The sequence below is a fragment of the Bos grunniens genome, chromosome 8, assembly GCF_055505025.1.
Source record: "Bos grunniens cultivar Pamir isolate PY7600 chromosome 8, Bosgru_T2T1.0, whole genome shotgun sequence".
In the NCBI taxonomy this organism is placed as follows: Eukaryota; Metazoa; Chordata; class Mammalia; order Artiodactyla; family Bovidae; genus Bos; species Bos grunniens.
Genome location: NC_141172.1, coordinates 110,101,633 through 110,123,650, shown reverse-complemented (window position 1 = coordinate 110,123,650; position 22,018 = coordinate 110,101,633). Strand labels below are relative to the sequence as shown.

The 22,018-nt window shown below is 42.3% G+C and overlaps 1 pseudogene; it reads left to right on the top strand.

The window, feature by feature from the left end:
* The window catches only part of LOC147367905 (complement C5-like), a 41,145-nt pseudogene that overhangs the window by 2,571 nt on the left and 16,556 nt on the right, over positions 1-22,018 (top strand).

Below are 22,018 nucleotides of genomic sequence, written 5' to 3'. Positions count from 1 at the left end.
TAAAAAATCTAATTTTTAATTCTCAATATCATCTTCCTCTATAAAAATATTTCAGTTTCATACTAACATTGAAAATTGTGAACTATATTGCAAAGTTCACCTAGCTATGTCTGCCTCCTTGTTTCCAGTTCGAAATGGTTTCAGTCTTCTTTCGGGAAATTTCGTCTACAAGTTATCTCAAGTGTGGGAAGAAAGGTTGATCTAATGGGGATGTACTGAATGCAGCTGCCCTTTATGAATGACCATTGAAGATGGTGTTAATTAGATAAACGTAATAAGATAAGACGGAGATCAGTTCAGTTCAGTCGCTCAGTCGTGTCCGACTCTTTGCTATCCCATGGACTACACCATGCCAGGCTTCCCTGTCCATCACCAACTCCCAGAGCTTACTCAAACTCATGTCCATCGAGTTGGTGATGCCATCCAACTATCTCATCCTCTGTCATCCCCTTCTCCTCCTGCCTTCAATCTTTCCCAGCATTAGGGTCTTTTCCAATGAGTCAGTTCTTCTCATCAGGAGGCCAAAGTATTGGAGCTTCAGCTTCAGCATCAGTCCTTCCAATGAATATTCAGGACTAATTTCCTTTAGGATTGACTGGTTTGATCTCCTTGCAGTCCAAGGGACTCTCAAGAGTCTTCTCCAACACCATAGTTCAAAAGCATTAATTCTTCAGTGCTCAGCTTTCTTTATGGTCCAACTCTCACATCCATACATGACTACTGGAAAAACTATAGTTCTGACTAGACGGACCCAAGATGGAGATCACTGACATAATTTTAGCATCAGGTCCCTGCCAATACACAATTAACCTGGCTTTAGACTGTCAGAACTATTTCTTAGACACATGATCAGAAGTGCCTGTATCTAAGGAAAAGCTTCCATCCTTCTGTCCAAATGTGTGCATGCTCAGTCGCTCAGTCGTGTCTGACTCTTTGCAACCTCATGGATTGTAGCCCGCCAGGCTCCTCTTGTCCATGGAATTTTTCAAGCAAGAGTACTGGAGTGGGTTGCCATTTCCTCCTCCAGGGAACCTTCCCAAACCAGGGATCAAACCTGAGTCTCCTGCATCTCCTGCTTTGGCAGGTAGATTTTTTACCGTTTAAGCCACCTGGGAAGCCCCCCAAATTTTGTTTTCCTCCCTCTTCTTAGATTTTGGCATGGGATGGGGTTGGTCTTGTTCAAATTTGATGCCTGCAGTAGCCTTCCCTGAATGTGTAGGCCTACTTTGTCGTTGTTTAGTCGGTAAGTTGTGTCTAACTCTTTGGCCACCACATGCATATAGCCCAGCAGGCTCCTCTGTCCATGGGGTTTCTCAGGCAAGCACACTGGAGTGGGTTACCATTTCATTCTCTAGGGGGCCTTCCTGACCCAGGGAGTGAACCCGCATCTCCTACATTGCAGGATTCGTTACCGCTGAGCCACTGGGGAAGGCCTCCCTGTACTCCAGTACTTAAACATGCAGATTTTGTATTAGAGAATGCTTCACTAAGTTCTGTCAACACAACTTACTGCTTATGTTCTTTCTCCTCTACTCTATAGTTAATTCAGACACCAGTGAGCTGCAGTCTTTCTTATCTACCAGTGGTTAAAAATACAAAAGTTTGTATAAAACTACTTTTTAATAAATTTAATATTTTAAATGCAAAAAAGAGAAATATTTAAAGGAACCCCATCCAGGAAATTTTTTGTGAAAAGAATATTTTTTTCTATTTTGCAGTTCATGCGCAACATCCTGATTCATCTTTCCCTTGGAACTTGGATTTAATGTTTTTTACTTTCTTAACTTTACTTTCAATTTCATGGCCCTCATATTGTAGGATTATTAATAATGTTGTCAGCTTGTGAGTTGAACAGAGTTTCTAATAATGACCATTTTTTTCTTACAGTAAACGTTAGAGTTTATTCATTGGATGAAAACCTAAAACCATTGCAAAAAGAAATTACCTTAACTTTTATAGTAAGTATGCCACTAATTTACATAAAAATTTAACTATGGCATTTTCATTATATGAATAGCTTTCATTATTATAATACCAGTAAAATATGGCATTAAATTATCCATTATTGAATAGAAGCAAGTATATATTTAGCATCTATTGTGGGTACAATTGGTAATTTTACACTTCCGTTATCCTGACTGACTTTTTGTGTGTAAATTTAATGTTAGTAGAAATACGTTTTGATGGCCCCGTTAAAGAACGCCTTTTCGTGGTGGTCTTTTTACACTCTTAAGTGAGTCATATTAGCTCATACCCTCTCGTTGTTTGTGAAGCGTGGGCAGATGTGCCGAGGGTTGTAGCAGTACAATTGTGGTACCAGTGAGAAGTGCGCAGTGTGCCTTGTATCATCACGACAACCTTATAGCGTCAATATAACCATCTCCTGTTTATAGACGAAAAGACTGAGGCTTAGAGAAATTAAGTAGCCACTCAGGTTATACTCATCATTGTTAGCTGAATCAGGCTTCAAATCCAGGTCTTTCTCCAGAGCTTCCACACTTAGCCTTTCTTGATTTATTTGGGGGATTACGGGATGTGTCCTTCATAAGCGTTTGAGTACAGAAGGGCTAATAAGCACACATACCACAGTAAGCCGAGTAGGGGATGATGTAGGACCAGTAGCAGATCAGCCCGAAGGAAGGAAGTGCCGGAGATGATTATTAGATTACTCTGGAGGAAATTATGAAAGGATGAAAGCAGGTCCTGAGCTTGGTCTTTAAGACCGAGAGAGGCCTTTAAACCACAGAGAGGGTTTGATAGAGAGACGTTGGACCACGTTTTGGGTCCATGTTAAAGGTGCAGAGGTCTGGAGCCAGGAAGAAGCAAGGTACAGAGATGACCATGGCAGTGAGTGGACTGGTGGCTGCCAGGCCTGGAAACTCCCAGGAGAATCAGTGGCGGCTTTGGTGGATTACTTTACACCGTGGAAGTTCTTGGAGGGGACAGCAGGTTCAGATGAACTTGTCATAGAGGTAAATGGCCCCACGGAACCCATCGTTCCCTTGTTAGAATTCCCCACGGAGAGAAGACATTGAACAGGTCAGAGGCCATTGCTGTGGCACTGTCCAAGGTGATCTTGAAGACAAAGGGAGCCCAGGAAGTCTTTCGGGCATGGCATGACATCATGTAAGCAGTGTTTGAAAATTATCCTGGAGGTCCTGTTCAAGAAGAAGCATGGTGGAGAAGAACTTCACTGGGAGTTTATTTAACATATTCTAGATATCTACTGTGCTTCTTTTGTCTGTTGAAAATGTGCCTTTCTGCCTTAGACATTAGTCTTTGTTAACAAGCCTGACCAGTTGACAGCCATCGCCTCAAATCCACATAAACACCATATGGGCTCAGTTTCAACAAAGTTTCATAGAGCTTAATGAATATTTCTATAAGAACTACCAATTACATATTATGCTCAATGTGTGACCTCTGTACTTAAAGATAGTTTTAAAAAATGAAACTTTTTTTTTTTTCATTCAAAGGATCCAGAAGGGTCAGAAGTTGCTGAGACAACAAAAAAAAATTTTACTGGAATTATGAGTTTTCCTGGCTTCAAGATTCCATCTAATCCTAAGTATTTTAAATGATTTGTTGGTACAGTTGTTTCTCTTAAAAGCAGTGAAGGTAACTGGGTTATTGAACAGTCTGATGGAGCCATCAGCATGTGACTGAAAGATGCTGATGTTCCTTGGCTAATCTGAACATGCCAGTGAATGTCCTTCCTACCTAATGGAGGGTGGCACCTGCTGGGACTCTTCCACACTGAGATGGGGGTACTGATGCAACAACCGCCAGCTCTAAGCACCATGCTAGACCATTCATTCAATTTAGTGGGCACCTTCCACAGCAAAGTCCAGGGACTAGACACTGGCAGATTGACCATACTCCTAAAATGTTGAGCATGAATACAAAAGAGGAAAAAACGTGCAAATGGAAGATGTCTGCTAGCAGTGTTTAATATTACATAGATGCTTTGGAATTTTCTCTGACATTTATTCTTAGAACTTGGAAGATATTCTGAGGCGTGATTTGAGGCTTCTACATTGCGTAATGCCTTGAAAATGTAACACTTCAAAGCAGTGAGGGAAGGGACATTTATGGTTCTCCTGTGCGGAGCACTTTGCTAAGTCCTATATCATTCCTATTCTCAATATAAGGAAATTTAGGCTCAGAGAAATGTATAAGCTTGTTCAACCACACAGCCTTTGATGGTAGAGCTGAAATGGAAACCCAGATTTCACTAATGACCAGATTCATCCTTACTCTTTCCTTCTATAATATAATGCTGCAGCTCAAAAACTGGCCTTAAATTGTAAAATTTCCAAAGCTATATACTTATATTATTTTGACACGTTTAACCTGACTAAATGGTCCTAGAAATGATGTCTCGATTTTCTAGTATACTATATAGTATATCTATTAGTATGATTAAACTTTAAGATTGCTTCATTAACTGTGTAATCAATGCCACTAAGTGAAAAATATTTTCTAGCTCAATATGTATATATTGTATCCTAGAAAATGAACTAATAACGTAAATTTCAGTATGTATACAACTTTTCTTAAAATAACTTTTTGTTTATGATTTTAAAACATTTTTCAAATATGGTATATTAATTAGATGGAGTGTGGCCAAGAACTTTGGAACTGAAATGACCAAGTTTAAATCCCAGCTCTACCACCTTTTAGCTGTGTGTTCCTGGGCAAGCTATTTTACCTCTCTGGGCCTCATTTTTCTGATAACAAAGTGGAGATAATAATACAAGCTACTCACTAGTATTTTGGTTAGGATGCAATGTGTCAACATATGTAAAGCACATACCAGTGCCTATATGAATATTAGCTACAATCACTGGGTGAATTACAGATATGTTATTTGATGATATCTAAAATTTTAAATGTGTCACTTTCACAGGTATGGCTTATGGACAATTAAAGCTAAATACAAAGAGGACTTTACAACAACAGGAACTGCATATTTTGAGATTAAAAATCATGGTAATCTCTCATAAATTACTGAGATTTCCAATGTATGTTTTCACTAAACCATTCTCAATAACTTTGTTGACCAAGAACTCGTTAAGAAATAAAGGGCTGAGGGGTGGGGACAGGGGTGGCCTGGGAGTCAGAAGACCACAGGCCCGGGACTCACGGCCCGGCTCACCTCAGTTCAGTCACTCGACTCTCTGGACCCTAGTTTCTTATCATCATTCTGCAAAGGTCAAGTCCTATAAGAAGGTAGGATCAGATACTGTTCTTGCAAGATCCATAGTTCTTTGACTCTCTTAAGGATGACCTACTCATCTAAAGATGAGTCCAGGTAAGAAGAATCAGACCCCGGAGAAACGGGGAGACTGATCTAGGTTCTCACAGCCACTTTGTACGGTTGAGAATGAGAATGCAGAATGCCTCCTCTGAATCCCAAGCCAGTGCTCCCTCCTATCAGTCCTAAAAATTGATGATGTGTTTAGACAATTACAAAATATACTTATTTTGGAACTATCTATATTAATTTTACTAGCAGTTTTCTTATATTTCCTTCTGTTCACTTCTCAGAGGCATTTACTAGAATGTTAACGTGTATGCTCTTACATAAATTTGTTAAAGCTATTTAAACGATGATTTCCGCCCATCAGATTGGGCGAGGCAGAGAGGTGTTTATAATGAAGAAAGGGCTGCTGCTGCTGCTGCTAAGTCACTTCAGTCGTGTCCGACTCTGTGCAACCCCATAGACGGCAGCCCACCAGGCTCCCCTGTCCCTGGGATTCTCCAGGCAAGAACACTGGAGTGGGTTGCCATTTCCTTCTCCAATGCATGAAAGTGAAAAGTGAAAGTGAAGTCACTCAGTCGTATCCGACTCTTCGTGACCACATGCACTGCCAAGGTCCAGCCCTGGCTGATCCAGGGAGTTCGAAGGGGAGACGGCTTCGGCGATCAGGGTACGATAGCTTTAATTAAATATTAATTAGAGATATAAAGAGTAATAGAATGAGGATAGCTCAGCAGGAAAATTCAGTGGAGAAAAGAGGCTGAGTAGCTTGGTTTACGTGGGAAACCAATAAAACTTCAAGACAAGAAGCTTGCACCACTTAGGTAGGCCACAGGCGTCCTTCCGTTCTCCTGAAGGAGAGACACTGAGGCCTCTCCAGTCAGATCTTAGAAGCCCAGGCAAAATTAGTAAGCTTGGCAGGCTCCGTGCTCCAGATGGAAACTCAGCCAGAGTTTGAGAGAGAGAACGACATGGGGAGACCAGTCTTTTGAGGAACTGATCCCATTTTTTATTTTTCCAGAGTCTGTTTTTATACACTGAGATGTTATACAAAAGTCACGTGGGGACAGCAGTCCTGACTTTTATCAAAGTCAGGTGCTTCATACAAATGTATACAGAGGTCTTAGGGGTGTTACATTATCTTCTGGCCAGGGGGGCCTGCTGACAATTTATGACCCTCTCCTTGTGACAGTGGTCAGTCAACCAGAACACTTATTTCTCCAGGGGTGATTATTTTTGAAACAGACGCCACCTTCTGAAGGTACCAGATAAAGTTACATTCCTATAGGGTGAGGGTGTAGTGGGTTTTAATTAAGGAAAGAATTTGCTTAGCCTAAGGTCTAACATAATTAATATCAAAGGTTAATACTTATTTCTTCTATATATTCACTAATGTGTATAAGGGCAGGGGATGTGGAGACTTAGCAGTAAACATTGGCTCAACAAATGAAAAACCCTTCACCGATACAATTTCTAATCAGCCCACTATACTTATAGTTTTCTAACTTCTCTAAGGAACCTGTTTTTAGAAGGTTTAAAGTATCTCGTGCCTCTCATGGTTGGGAGGCTTTGAGCAATCACATGTGACCGGACAAGCCTGTCAGGCAGGCTAGAGACCCTTCAGAGGAGTTTGTAGGTTGAAACACTCCTATCACACCCAGGAATTATTATTAACTGGAGCTCTAAGTTAACTCCTTCTCCGAAAGAGGTGGTGGGGGACAGCCCCCCATAAAGTCAGAAGTGTAGGGGAGAGCACAAAGTAGTAAAGTAGGCAGGCTCTGGTTATGGGGGTAGATGCTCGAGGATTTCCAGGGGGACTCCTGAGGCTCGATCCCGCCTTTGCGTATGTCGAGCCTCCTTCCTCATGACCTTTGCCACGGGTGGAGGTCCTCACGCTGGCCCCCTGGCAATGGACTGCAGCCTACCAGGCTCCTCCGCCCATGGGATTTTCCAGGCAAGAGTACTGGAGTGGGGTGCCATTGCCTTCTCCGGAAGAAAGGGCAAGCATATGTACAAATCTGAAATATTTAACATGCTAAAACCACAGCAACCCAAGGCACTCTGAACCAATTAAACTCAACTTTGGAGTTGTTTAATAGCACTCTTGGATGCGGCTCGTAGTTACCAAGTCCTTGCTCTGTTTTTCGCCAGTGTGCCAGAGGGCACTTTTCTCTGACACAGAAAGGGCAGCCGGAAGAGTGAGACACTCACACTACCCTTGAACAGTCAGCCCCTCACCACCTGCCCTGGTCACCCTTGAGCCAAGGCTCCTTTCTCTCTGAAGGGCAGCCTTCTCCCCTTGGGTAATCAGCCTGCAGAGCAGTGCATGATAAACAGGATTGTGAAACACAGAATCACTTCCAGGACAGGCATAAGGAAAACACCTAGATCTGTAAGTGGTCAGAAGTGTTATTTGTGAATTATAGTATCAAAGAGTTGGAAAGTCTAAAACTCCCCTTTGTTCTAATTCATTTTTGTGAAAAAGTCATTTTCTACAGTTAATAACTAAAAGATGTCTCTCCGATATGCAATTTATGCTCATACTTTGGACACTGAATGGAAGAGAATTGCTAAACACAAGATGCAATTTAATAAATATCTGTCAGACGTTATTAATACGTGAAAGGCTTTATGAAGATAAACAAGATCAAGACATCCTTGTGCAGCTCATAATTTGATAGTAACACACATGCTTTAGTAAGGACATGACTGCTGGAGTAGAGAGATGAGCTTGACCCCTTAGGGAAGGATGAAGAGACCTCCTGGGGTACTGATGACCCTCATGATGAGGAGGGAAATATCTGTTACTGATGCTACTCTAGCTTATTGTGCTAAAGTTTCTTGTTTGAAATACAGTTACAAATATAGTTTAAACTGTATAATTCTTTTTTGCTTAGGTTTACATTCAGTGAAACCACACTTCTTTATCTTAGTAGAACTAGAGAATTTCTTCATTAGCCATAAAATCTTTGAGGACTTCAAGATTACTATAAAACCTAGGTAAGAAAATTATTATTTTCAGATTCATTTAGCCTCTGAATGTCAAGCAGTTTCCATTCAAGAGTTAAAAAAATGACTTATAGTGCTTGCCTGGGGTCTTGTGTTGAGAAAGCCTCTGAGGTTCAATGTCAAAAATACTGTGGTTAATAATATCTGCCATAGCTGTGGGAAGTGGGTTCAAGGAGATTTGCCTGAAGGGCATTTGCTGATTCCAGTCTTACTGTTGTTTAACAATCTTACAAGCAAAGAATCCTAAAGATTGAAATATCATGGTGGCTGTTCAGGTGACTGTAACTGTTTAAGTATTAAAAATATGATATGAAAATATTCACTTATTTGTTAATATTAATTGATCATACAACTTAATTAAGAAAAGTGGTTATGGAATTGATTAAACAGGCCCAGAAATCACACTTGGCAGACAAATTCATGGGAGCACTGGCTTGCCTGTTTAATATTTAAATAAGGAAAGTTAATGTTTTTCTTTGACTCAAAGGAAAAATATGAGGCTAAATTAAAAATAATAGCTCCAGTACACATTAGGAAGATGATGTCACCCCTTTTGCTAAAAGTATCACTCGGGAGACACATCTGCTGTGGTATGGAAGAAGTGTGGCCTCTCACAAATAGGAGACCTGGGTTCTAGTTCATTCTCCACTAACTCGCCATGAACTTAAAAACTGTGCAAAGTTTGAGTAAGCTCTTTTTATACCTCTGGGATTCAATTTCCTCATTTGTCATAGGAATAAAAATACATCTATATCTCATTGCAATAATCGATTTATCAAAAAAGGGGGTAATTCTTTTAAAACAGATATTCTTACAATAAGAATGTAACTGAAGCTAAAGTTTCTGTTTCTTTTGGGATAAGAGAAAATTTAAATGACAGCAGAAAGGAAATGATGCTTGAAGCAACACAGAAAACAAAGATAAGGAAGAAATCGAGTTACCTTCATAGAAACGGAGAATTGGGGGTCAGTTCATCACTTAATCTCTTAATGTAGAGATTAAAAGTGAGCTTTCACCCCCAGGAGTTCACAGGGCCAAACAGAACATAACAAAACCACTAATGCTTGGGACTTGGGGAAGTTCTGTTAACGAAAGCAGAAAAACTGCAGTGATGTTTGTCTTCCATTTTGAGGCTTGAGTTTGCTAAAACCTACTCCCAGAGGCAGTTTTCTCCCTTTATAGATATGGTATCCTGGACCTGAGGTGAGCTTCCATCAGATAGAGATTGCAAATTATAGTCTCAGTTTCTGAACAGGATGAGACATGGTTTTGAGTCAGAGATTTTCAGCCTCGCCCAGGGTTATTTCTCCATGACCGGAGGCTTCAAGCTTAAAAGAAATGACCTAAATATTAGTCAGTTAAAAATACATGCCATAGGTGTTGGTGTATGGCAGAAACCAAAGCAATGTTGTAAAGCAATTATCCTTCAGCTAAAAATAAATAACTTTAAAAATATGTATGCCATAGAATCAAGCTTATGCTTTGTATTACCCCTAGCTGGAACTATAACGTCATTGTTAAGTGAAGATTTTGCAGGCTGATGAAAGCCAATTTGTTAATCCCTGCTGCTGCTGCTGCTGCTGCTAAGTTGCTTCAGTCATGTCTGACTCTGTGTGGCCCCATGGACGGCCTCCTACCAGGCTCCTCTGTCTCTAGGATTCTCCAGGCAAGAACACTGGAGTGGGTTTGTTAATCCCTAGCAGTGAATTATTCTCTAATACTGTATCTTCTACATTTTTGTCCTCCTTTCAAAAACAGTGGATTGATGGAGTTGCACAAATCATTAACACCTCAGAAGTAATTGAAAAACTGTCATATGAAAGTCTAAAAGATTTAAATAACAAGTATCTTAATATTTTTGTGGAAGTCCAAGAAAGTACAGGTGAGTTCCAAACTGATCTATAAATTCTTTTCTCACATTTCTTTCTTTTTCCAAAGTTCAGATAGAAATCTGAAACTTATTATTGGTGCAATGTTGGGCAAATACAGTTACCAGATATGCTCTACTATCCGTCAGCTCTGTGCAGGGGAAATGCTCATGAACGACATCTTTCTGCAGTGATGACCCCTACTCCCACATGTAAAGGAGAGCCTTTTAAGTCATTGAAAAGAACAGGTAATGCTGGTACCAGACAGTTTTGCTTGCAACAAACAAATGATATATTATAATTATTCACATATGAAAGCATTCCTGAGTCACTTGAGTGTTTGCTTACATATTATTAAATATTTAACATATATTTTCTACCACACTACCTGGTACATTTTTGAATATTGCCTTGGAGATGATAACCAACTATTTCACAAGTGAGTGTCTCTTCTCACAGGATTATTGACATTCTGCTCCGTTACTTGAAAAAAACGGAGGGATGAGGGATGAATGATCTGATAAACAGTCTGGAGCAGGATGTGCTGTGTTTAGCCGCTCAGTTGTGTCCGACTCTTTGCGACATCATGGACCGAAGCACACCAGGCTCCTTTGTCCATGGGGATTCTCCAGGCAAGAATACTGGAGTGGGTTGCCATGCCCTCCTCCAGGGGATCTTCCCAACCCATGGATCAAACCCAGGTCTCCTGAATTGCAGCTGAGCCACCAAGGGAAGCCCAAGAATCCTGTAATGGGTAGCCTATCCCTTCTCCAGAAGAGCTTCCCAACGCAGGAATTGAACTGGGGGCTCCTGCATTGCAGGTAGATTCTTTACCAGCTGAGCCACAAGGGAAGCCCCTGCAGCAGGATACTGTAGTTGAAATTGAGGAATGAGCATCTCACCAACCTCATGCAAATTTAACTTTACTGGTTCATGGAATGGCCAGATTCTTTCAGGGTAACCATGGCAATAATCCGAACTTAGATTCACAATTGCACGTGAAATGACCAAGGGTTTGACGAATGGCATCTCCTTATCCAAATTAAGAAATAGAAAATGAGAGTGGGCTCCTGTGCAGATTAATGGACTACATTGTGCTTGTCAAACTCTCAGATTGATCAACCTATTATTCCATTAGGTAGACTCTTCCAAGAAACCAAACTAACTGATGTCAAATATGTCCTCTCTCCTTACACACTGGATCTGGTTGCTACTTCACTTTTCCTGAAACCTGGGATTCCATATTCCATAAAGGTTGCTGCTGCTGCTGCTGCTGCTAAGTCACTTCAGTCGTGTCCGACTCTGTGCGACCCCATAGATGGCAGCCCACCAGGCTGCCCCGTCCCTGGGATTGTCCAAGCAAGGACACTGGAGTGGGTTGTCATTTCCTTCTCCAGTGCACAAAAGTGAAAAGTGAAAGTGAAGTCACTCAGTCCAACTCTTAGCAACCCCATGGACTGCAGCCTACCAGGCTCCTCTGTCCATGGGATTTTCCAGGCAAGAGTACTTCCATCAAGGTTCAGTTCAGTTCAGTTCAGTCCAGTCACTCAGTCGTGTCCGACTCTTTGCGACCCCCATGAATCACAGCATGCCAGACCTCCCTGTCCATCACCAACTCCCGGAGTTCACTCAGACTCACATCCATCAAGTCGGTGATGCCATCCAGCCATCTTATCCTCTGTCGTCCCCTTCCCTTCATGCCCCCAATCCCTCCCAGCATCAGAGTATTTTCCAATGAGTCAACTCTTCGCATGAGGTCACCAAAGTACTGGAGTTTCAACTTTAGCATCATTCCTTCCAAAGAACACCCAGGGCTGATCTCGAGTTTCAGCTTTAGCATCATTCCTTCCAAAGAACACCCAGGGCTGATCTCCTTTAGAATGGACTGGTTGGATCTCCTTGCAGTCCAAGGGACTCTCAGGAGTCTTCTCCAACACCACAGTTCAAAAGCATCAATTCTTTGGCGCTCAGCCTTCTTCACAGTCCAACTCTCACGTCCATACATGACCACAGGAAAAACCATACTAGACCTTGACTAGACGGACCTTTGTTGGCAAAGTAATGTCTCTGCTTTTCAATATGCTATCTAGGTTAGATGATTATAAAATCTATTATGTTGGACAGACCGTAGGGGTGTTCACCGTGGGGGTGAGGAATAGTACAAGCCAATCACCACGTCTGTGATGAAAAACAGCAGTCTACACACGGTAATCATTTCACCCAATCAGTGGCATGACTGAGCACACAGGTGTGCACGCACGTGCTCACACGCATGCACGCACACACACATGCAGCTTACGTACAAGCACATGGCACAGTGTCAGGTTCTTATTAAAAAAGCAATATCTATACATTGAATTGAATGTAATTCATATTATATATCCCTGAAGTGGTTAAAGCACCAACTTAAGAGATCCACATTTGACTACTGAACTAAATTCTGCCAACGTTTTGCTTGGGGTTTAGTCTAGGTTTTCCTTTTGTAAAAGGTTCAACATTTACCACTGAAATGAATTTGGCCCAATAGGTCCAGGTGAGGGATGTGTTTGCCCATTTCGTGGGACCAGTAACCTTGAAAGCAAGAACAGTGGATAAAACTCAGAAAAAGACAGATCTGGTTCCAAGAAAAAGTACAACAAATTATACTGATGGAGTAGCTTCGTTTATGGTTAATATTCCCTCTGATGTGACAGCTCTGGAGTTTCACGTGAGCCGAGTTCTCATTTGTTGCATTTTCTAACAGCCCTTCAGTCTGTGTGGGAGCTAGAATACAGGAAAGATGAGGGAAATTTTATATGTAAGTCTAGTCAATTTCTCTGAAACTTTTGACTTACGGGCACAAGAAATATAACTTAATGTACTGAGTATCACGTAAAGGGTATGAGTTTGTCAATTTTATATTTTAGAAATAACTTTTTTCTTCTTATGCTAAATAGTGCTATTCAGATCTGGACAATTTAGGGTAAGAATTGCCAGTGGAATACAAGCACACAAATAGAGACTTCTTTCATCCATTATTTCCAGCTATTATCGTTTCTCCTTCAAGTCCCATGCTAACTCTACTAAAGAATAGCCTACATTCTCTTTCAGGGGGCACTGCGTATAACCTGGTGTGGGCCCTTGGACTCCACATTTCCTTGCTTTTTTTGTTTTGTTTTGTTCTTTATAGTCTCCATTTTGAAGCCATAATCCCTAACTTGCCCTCTAAATGAGGGTGATCCTCAGGGTTCTACTCGACTCTCTTCTCTTCCTACATGAGATTTTTCTCTATGGTTCCCATAGCTTATACTGAAGACTCATCCTAAACACTCAAGATTCTTATAGAACTGTCTCTTCATATCTTTTTCTTGCTCTTCTGAAGAAGCATAAACATCGCTTTGTCCAAAATTGAGTACTGCCTGCCAGCCTCAAGCCTGGGTCTCCTCCTCCTGCCTGTTTTAGTGAATGGCCCCACAGCCAGCCAGTTCGTCACCCTCCTCCCAGCCACTGTCCTCACTGTGCAAGGGCATGGAGTGATTTCTCTGACACAAATCTCATCCCAACTGACCCCTTGTTCTCCTCTCCAAACTCATTAGTCACCACTCTTTCTATCACCCTTCAATGCCGAGGACCAGCCCCGGCTGATCCAGGGTATTCGAAGGGGAGACAGCGTTGGCGACTATTTATTTATTTATCAAAGATATAAACAGTAATAGAATGAGGATAGCTCAGTAGGAAAATTCAGTGGAGAAAAGAAGCTGAGTAGCTTGGTTTACGCGGGAGACCAATAAAACTTCAAGACAAGAAGTTTGCACCACTTACGTAGGCCGCAGGCGCCCTCTCGAATAGCGGAAGGTGCCTCACCCTAGACACCTTCTCGAGTGGGTCTTAGAAGCCCAGGCATACTTAGTAAGCGTGGTGGGTTCCGCGCTCCAGATGGAGACTCAGCTGGAAGTTAAAGGGAAGAATGACATGGGGAGACCAAGCGTTGGTGAACAAGGCCCATAGCTTTATTTTTAACAGGGGTTTTTATACCCTAAGTTACACATAGAGGATAATAGGGGATGCAAAGTCAGCAGTCTTTGATTCTTATCAAAAACCAAGGTTTCTTTCCTGCAAATTTATCGTATACAAATGGTTTAGGTGATTTACATCATCTTCTGGCCAGAAGGCCTACTAACATTTTATGACTCTTGACAAGGACTTATCAACAAAGACTTATTTTCTCTAAGAGTAATTATTTTAAGGTTTGGCGCCATCTTCCAAAGATAAAATTGCATTCCTATAGGGCGGATGTGTTTGTTTACAACAAAGGAAAGAATTTATTACCTTAAGGGTCTAAAGTTACTAACACCAAGGCCACTACTTATTTTTTCTACATACCAACTATATTAATTAATACACATTCAAGGATACAATTCAGGGGATGTGAAAACTTGGCAACAAGCATTGGCTCATCAATGAAATCCTTTACTAGTTTATTCTGACAGTTTCTAACTCTCTGAGAGGCTCTAAAGCTATTTGAATATCTTAAGCTTCCTGTGCCTCTCGAGGCTGGGAGACTGTAAACAATCGTATGCATAGCTGCAGGAGTCCGGGTGAACTTGTCAGGCGAGTTAGAGAGCCATCTGAGGGGTTTGGATTTAAACACTCCTAATTGCCCAGGAACTTTATTAATTGGAGCTGAAAGTTAACTCTCTGATAGAGAGAGCAAGATGGTGGTAGGGGACAGCCCCCAGTAAAGTCAGAGGTGAGAGCACAAAGCAATAAAGTAGGCAGACTCTGGTTTTTTGGGGGGTAGATGCTCGAGAATATCCGGGCGGACTCCTAAGGCTCGATCCCGCCTTTGCGTATGCCGAGCCTCCTTCCTCATGACCTTTGTCATGAGCAGAATGCCTCACCGGCTCCCGGCACTTCAAACCCCAGCTACACTGGACAATTTGCAGCTCCCTAATGCTCTGCTCAGAGAAGGCAATGGCACCCCACTCCAGTACTCTTGCTTGGAAAATCCCATGGACAGAGGAGCCTGGTAGGCTGCAGTCCATGGGGTCGCTAAGAGTCAGACACGACTGAGCGACTTCACTTTCACCTTTCACTTTCATGCATTGGAGAAGGAAATGGCAACCCACTCCGGTGTTCTTGCCTGGAGAATCCCAGGGATGGCTGAGCCTGGCGGGCTGCCGTCTATGGGGTCGCACAGAGTCGGACACGACTGAAGCGACTTAGCAGCAGCAGCAGCAATGTTCTGCTGCCTCTTGCTACAAGGCCTTTTTACCCACCTTAGACTCTCCTTCCCAGTTTTTTGATTCTCTAACGCCTACATATTTGGGGGTCAGCTATTAAATCATATCTTCCAAGGAGCCTTCTCTAACTACCCTCTGCTGATCAAGGGAGGTATTCTTACCCATGAAAGTCTCATGGATTTCAAGTTTCTTGAGGGCAAGAGCTGTGTTTGTCTTGTTCATCTTTGTGTCCCCAGCATCTACCATAGTTCCTGACATACTATTCAGTTCAGTTCAGTTCAGTTCAGTCGCTCAGTCATGTCCGACTTTTTGCCACCCCATGAATTGCAGCACGCCAGGCCTCCCTGTCCATCACCAACTCCCGGAGTTCACTCAGACTCACGTCCATCGAGTCAGTGATGCCATCCAGCCATCTCATCCTCGGTTGTCCCCTTCTCCTCCTGCCCCCAATCCCTCCCAGCATCAGAGTATTTTCCAATGAGTCAACTCTTCACATGAGGTGGCCAAACTATTGGAGTTTCAGCTTTAGCATCATTCCTTCCAAAGAACACCCAGGGCTGATCTCCTTCAGAATGGACTGGTTGGATCTCCTTGCAGTCCAAGGGACTCTCAAGAGTCTTCTCCAACACCACAGTTCAAAAGCATCAATTCTTCGGCGCTCAGCTTTCCTCACAGTCCAACTCTTGCATCCATACATGACCACAGGAAAAACCATAGCCTTGGCTACACGGACCTTTGTTATCAAAGTAATGTCTCTGCTTTTCAATATGCTATCTAGGTTGGTCATAACTTTCCTTCCAAGGAGTAAGCGTATTTTAACTTCATGGCTGCAGTCACCATCTGCAGTGATTTTGGAGCCCCCAAAAATAAAGTCTGACACTGTTTCCACTGTTTCCCCATCTATTTCCCATGAAGTGATGGGACCAGATGCCATGATCTTCATTTTCTGAATGTTGAGCTTTAAGCCAACTTTTTCACTCTCCACTTTCACTTTCATCAAGAGGCTTTTTAGTTCCTCTTCACTTTCTGCCATAAGGGTGGTGTCATCTGCATATCTGAGGTTATTGATATTTCTCCTGGCAATCTTGATTTCAGCTTGTGCTTTTTCCAGCCCATCGTTTCTCATGATGTACTCTGCATATAAGTTAAATAAGCAGGGTGATAATATACAGCCTTGATGTCCTCCTTTTCCTATTTGGAACCAGTCTGTTGTTCCATGTCCAGTTCTAACTGTTGCTTCCTGACCTGCATACAGGTTTCTCAAGAGGCAGGTCAGATGGTCTGGTATTCCCATCTCTTGAAGAATTTTCCAGTTTATTGTGATCCACACAGTCAAAGGCTTTGGCATAGTCAATAAAGCAGAAATAGATGTTTTTCTGGAACTCTCTTGCTTTTTCCATGATCCAGCAGATGTTGGCAATTTCATCTCTGGTTCCTCTGCCTTTTGTAAAACCAGCTTGAACATCTGGAAGTTCACGGTTCATGTATTGCTGAAGCCTGGCTTGGAGAATTTTGAGCATTACTTTACTAGTATGTGAGATGAGTGCAACTGTGCAGTAGTTTGAGCATTCTTTGGCATTGCCTTTCTTTGGAATTGGAATGAAAACTGACCTTTTCCAGTCCTGTGGCCACTGCTGAGTTTTCCAAATTTGCTGGCATATTGAGTGAAGCACTTTCACAGCATCGTCTTTCAGGATTTGAAATAGCTCAACTGGAATTCCATCACCTCCACTAGCTTTGTTCATAGTGATGCTTCCTAAGGCCCACTTGACTTCACATTCCAGGATGTCTGGCTCTAGGTGAGTGATCACACCATTGTGATTATCTTGGTCGTGAAGGTCTTTTTTGTACAGTTCTTCTATGTATTCTTGCCACCTCTTCTTAATATCTTCTGCTTCTGTTAGGTCCATACCATTTTTGTCCTTTATCGAGCCCATCTTTGCATGAAATGTTCCCTTGGTATCTCTAATTTTCTTGAAGAGATCTCTAGTCTTTCCCATTCTGCTGTTCTCCTCTGTTTCTTTGCATTGATTGCTGAGGAAGGCTTTCTTATCTCTTCTTGCTATTCTTTGGAACTCTGCATTCAGATGCTTATATCTTTCCTTTTCTCCTTTGCTTTTCACTTCTCTTGTTTTCACAGCTATTTGTAAGGCCTCCTCAGACAGCCATTTTGCTTTTTTGCATTTCTTTTCCATGGAGATGGTCGTGTTCCCTGTCTCCTGTACAATGTCACGAACCTCCGTCCATAGTTCATCAGGCACTCTATCTATCAGATCTAGTCCCTTAAATCTATTTCTCACTTCCACTGTATAATCATAAGAGATTTGATTTAGGTCATACGTGAATAGTCTAATGGTTTTCCCCACTTTCTTCTACTATTAGGGAACATAAAGTATTGACTGGCTAAATGCATATTTCTCTTTCCAGACCTACACAAGAGCCAAGTGTCACAGTCTCCCTTTACTCTAACAGCATGAACTGTGTTTTCTTTGTTCTTTTGTTCATTAGTTGTCATATTACCTTCACTAGCAAATAATATCAAAATTTTCAGCTTCAGGAAAAACACAGATAGTTCCAATCTCTTGTTTGAGCTGGCGCAGCGTAACTCTTGTATTTATGAGTTCCGCACTACCCTGTACTTTGCCATCATGAACAGATGTTTACTCTCCTAGATTCTTCTCCCTGTCCCTTTCCTGAGAAGTAGGGAGATTATTCACCGCTATTTCCATTCACAACCAACATTGCTATTAACTTTTAAGAACAATTGCCACATTCCTACCCACATTTTCCCACTCCTCAAATTCCTAATTCCTACTAGCCTATGGCAGAAGGAAATGAGTCAGTAAGTTGGCATGTCATTTAAGAAAGAAGGTCAGCCCTAGGTCTAGGATCTTTTCTCTCTCTGTCTCTTTATATTGTTTATTTAATTTATTTATTTTGGCTATGTCGGGTCTTAGTTGCAGTACATGGAATCTTCATTGCATCATGCGAATCTTTTGTTGTGGAGATGGACTTTCTACTTGTGGTGTGTGGGCAGTGTGTGGGCTCCAGAGCATGTAGGCTTCAGTGGCTGGGGCACCTGGGCTCTCTAGTTGTGACACGTAGACTCTGGAGCATGCGGGCTCACCTGGGCTCTCTAGTTGTGGCTCACAGACTTGAGCATGCAGGCTCAGTATCTGTAGCACGGGCTTGGTTACTCCACTGCATGTAGGATCTTAGTTCCCCAGTCAGGGATCAAATCGGCATCCCCTGCACTGCAAGGCAGATTTCTTAACCACTGGGCCATCAGGGAGGTCCCTGGGATCTTTCCTCTATTTTACTTCACTGGACTCTTACACAGTTAGGCTAGACATTCACATTTAATTTTATTATTTTTTAAAATCAGTAGCCTTTCTGTAGTTACTTGATAACATAGCTTATCATGATTAAGGCAATGGAACGCTAACTTCCCTTCTCATAAAATGTTTTCACAGAACCAGACCTGGCACTAAGTGAATGCTAGCTAGGTGCTAATGATTACCTCCCCCGCCACTACGACCACCGTCATCATTACTAGCAATGCAAAGTAAAGTATCGGTTTTACATTTTTTTGACACTATCTTCTTTAGGTTAGAAATGATGACCAGGCCTTCCAGGAGAATATCAGGCCAGCAGTGACTATCAAGCAGTAGCCTACTCATCACGCGGCCAAAGTTTCCTTTCGCTTAGCTGGACAGACAGGTACAAGAGTTTGCTTGTGGGAGAACATCTGAGCATAACGGTTACCCCTAAAAGTCCATACGTTGACAAGATTACACACTACAATTATGTGGTAAGTTCAGTATCTTACTCGCATCTAGTCCCCTACTTGCAACATTTTCTTTACTTACAGAAATAATCCTTTCAATATTCCTTACCCGACACACAGCACTTGTTGCTGTCGTTTAGTTGCTAAGTTGTGTCCAACTCTTTGTGACCCCATGGACTGTAGCCTTCCAGGCTCCTGTCTCCATGGGGTTTCCCAGGCAAGAATACTGGAGTGGATGGCTATTTCCTTCTCCAGGGGATCTTCCCGACCCAGGGATTAAACCCCCCTCTCCTGAATTGTCAGGTGGATTCTGTACTGCTGAGCCACCAGGGAAGCCCCAGCACAGGGCAGTATCCAGTGGATATTTAGCAAATGAATGGATGAACTTACATCATGCCTTAGAGTCCATAGAGCACATTCACAAACATCTTCTCCACAGAGTCTGATGACACCTTTTTGAGCTCAGCAGACAGTGAAACAGCCTGGAGAGGCTGAGTGACCTGCCATATTCACAGGTAGTTAGTGGTTTTAGGATTTCCTTCAAGATCTTCTGACTCCTAGACAGATCTTCCTTCCAGGACACAATGCTCAGGATTTGATCAGAGCCTGCGTTCAGTCCCCAGACTCATCAGTGACCTCAGAAACGTTTTATGGCCAAGCAGAGCATTACCGAGCATTGGACTGCTAAGCCTTGCCAACATTCCTCAAGAACACACCATGTTTACAAAGGGAAGAGTTTGAGTCCTATGCTCAAGGACAGATACAGTGATCCCAAGCGCTTTTCATAGCTTCTCAAAATATACACTGGCAAGGATGGCAACATGATACACTGGAAAAGGCGTGGGCTCTGAGTCAACAAGATCAAGGTTCCTGCCTCGATAAATCTGCATTTAGAAGCGAACCTTTGAATACAAACAATTCCAAACTATCTTTCTTTCAGTAACTGATAACATCTTGTTTACTAAGCCGTTTGTTGGAATGAGCAATAGCCTTATTGATTCTGAGAGAGGTACCTTTTAATCTAACGGGACAGTTTACACCTGTGAGTTTCCATTTCTGTAACTACTAAGTGGGGTTAGTAAAGCCACAATACACAGCTGTGAGGGTTGAATGTGTTCAAGAACGTGTGCCTGATGTATAGAAGATGCTTGATGAACATCAGTTCTCTTCCGTTTTATCACCTTCCTAGTTCATAGCTCAGCATTAGACCCAATCTGAGGCACATTTGTTGCTGTGTATTTTTAGATTTCCTCTAAGGGCAGAATTGTCGGAGAAGGCAATGGCACCCCACTCCAGTGTTCTTGCCTGGAGAATCCCAGGGACGGGGGAGCCTGGTGGGCTGCCGTCTATGGGGTCGCACAGAGTCGGACATGACTGAAGCGACTTAGTAGCAGCAGCAGCAGCAAGGGCAGAATTGTACACTTTGGCACAGAGAGGAGACTCCCAGGTTCATCTTACCAACTTCTAAACCACGTGACTCAACACACAGTCCCTGCAGCCTGTGCGCCGGCCCACTGTCTTGTCACAGGGAAGCAGCAGAGCAGGAGTGTCGGGCCCACTCTGTCTAAATGCTGCAGAAACGTGAGGTGGCCAGCTCCAGGCGGGCCGCAGATACTCTCCCCAGTGGAGTTCCTCTTGAATGACTGTTTAATCTCACACTAAGATACTTTCTTTTTCAATTAATTTTAGATCTGCTGCTGCTGCTAATCTCTGCACAGAGTAGAGTCAAACGAACTTGGTTGGTTAGAGTCAACCCCTTTAGTTATCCTTATAGGTATACAAAGGGTAACTGTCCAGTTAAATTACTTGCTAATTACTTTGTATTAGATGAACACATATTTGGGAATAGCCTCAATGAAATGCTAAAATGCAGTTTTCTCTGGGAATAAATTAAAACATAATTCAATCTACATTCAGCAACAAACTTTCAGGTGCAACCAATCCCAAACTATCTTCCTTTCAGTGACTGATGACACCATCGTGTTTATTAAGCCATTCGTTGGAATAAGCAATAACCTTACTGACTTTGGGAGAGGGTACCTTTTAAGCTAATGCATAAAACTAAAGTTTCTTGCTCACTCCAGGGAAGTTATATGACTGAAAATACTAGAGTTCTGGTGAGTCGAGTGTATTAATTAATTGGAAAAGTGATAAAGAGGGGAGCAGAAAATAGGGGCCTGGTTTGAGAAACTACATGGTTACCCATGAAAGCTGCAGCCATGAATCTCTCTTTGCTCACCTGCCCTTTCCCCCTCCTATCCCCTGATGCTGCTGCAGCTGCTAAGTCACTTCAGTCGTGTCTGACTCTGTGCGACCCCATAGACGGCAGCCCACCAGGCTCCCCCGTCCCTGGGATTCTCCAGGCAAGAACACTGGAGTGGGTTGCCATTTCCTTCTCCAATGCATGAAAGTGAAAAGTGAAAGTGAAGTCACTCAGTCATGTCCCCTAATAACCCATAAAAACTTCTTTTGGATGCCACAGATCATGGTCACAAATTTTGATGAGGAATCAACCCTTCTCATCAAAAATAATTCATTGAGTATCCTTATGCCCTCTGTGCTCCGCTCTATCCTGAGTGGAACAGTAAACTAGAGGGTGTCATCTGATTCAGAATCTAGAAACTAGGGCTGGTAAGGACCATGAGGGGTGGTCAGTATTTACTTATTCGTTCATTCATTCAACTGCTCAAAGGATATCTTATTAGTTAATGCATTGCATAAAGCTCCAAGAAAGGAGAGTGTAAACGGTTTTCTAGGAAGTTCCATATCAATGTTATACGCCTAAAGGCTTAGCTGTTGAACAGCGTGTATCTGTAGATACATGAGGTGAAAACTAGGGAAATCAAGAAAGGCTGGGAAAACTGGAGAA